Source organism: Mastomys coucha, chromosome X, assembly GCF_008632895.1.
Source record: "Mastomys coucha isolate ucsf_1 chromosome X, UCSF_Mcou_1, whole genome shotgun sequence".
NCBI classification, from domain to species: domain Eukaryota; kingdom Metazoa; phylum Chordata; class Mammalia; order Rodentia; family Muridae; genus Mastomys; species Mastomys coucha.
Window position 1 is genome coordinate 56282052 of NC_045030.1, and position 1300 is coordinate 56283351.

Below are 1300 nucleotides of genomic sequence, written 5' to 3' on the forward strand. Positions count from 1 at the left end.
ACACACACACACACACACACACACCAGGCACTTAAACAGAACAGTGGACCTAGAAACAAACCCATGAAATTACAGCCACGTGAGTTTTTGAAAAGGTGCCAAAAATTTACATTTAACAAATAGTGCTTGGAAAACTGGATATCAATACATATATCTATAAAACTATCTCTTGTACAGAAGTTAATTCAAAGACCAGAGAGATGGATCAGTAGGTAAAGACAATGCCATTAAGCCTGAAGGCCTGAGTTTGATCTACAGGATGGACATGATGAAAGGAAAAAACCAATTCCCAAAAGTTGTCCTCTGACTTCCACATGTGTGTCCCCCACACACAAAATAAATAAATGTAAGTAAATTCAAAATGGATTGAAGACCTTAAAATGTAAAACTTGAAAGTTTGAAACTGCCAGAGGAAAACATAAGAAAGGCCCTTCTCAATATAGGTGTGGGCAAAGACTTTCTACAAAGGATTCCAGCAGGCTAGGAAAAAACAGTTATAACTGATGGGTGGGGCTGTGTTAAATTCAAAGACTTCTGCACACCAAAGGGAACAGTTAACAAAGCAAGGACACAGTCTACAGAACCAGAGGAAAATCGTTATCAGCTATTCAGCTGACAGTATGAATGTCCAGAACAAGCACTTGCACACATGCACGTGTGTACACTTTTGTTTAGCTAACTCTCTTTTTTACATAAATTCCAGGATACAATCCTAGGGAATGATGCCACCCACAGTGGGTGGGTTTCCCACCTCAATAATTTAATCAAGATACTATCCTGGAGTTGGTCTTTTGCTACTTTATGGGTTCTTCTCATTTCTACCCTTCTCCACCCTTTTTTCTTTCACACTTTTAACCCCCTAACACTAGATAAGAGAGAAAAAAGTATAGAAAGGAAAGGAAAGAGCCTAATAAGGTCAGGGTTCAGAACACACACACACAAACACACACACACACACACACACACACACACACCCTAAAAGTTGTGTCACCAGAAGACCAAGTGATCCAGTCAATGAGTGAATAAGTGAATGAAACAGATAACTCAGAAGAAATGCAAATGACCAATAATTACATGGGAAAATGTTCAACATTTTGAGTTACCAAGGAAATATAAATTAGAACTGGATTGCAGCTGAGCATGGTGGTTTAAGCCTGAAATCCCAGTACTCAAAAGGCTGAGGATGGACAGTTGTGAATTTGCCACCTGTTTGAACTATATAGCAAGATCCTGTCTCAAAAACAAGAACAAAACTTCCATCTGATGCCTTCTCACCCCAGTCTTTTTCTTTTTTTTTTTT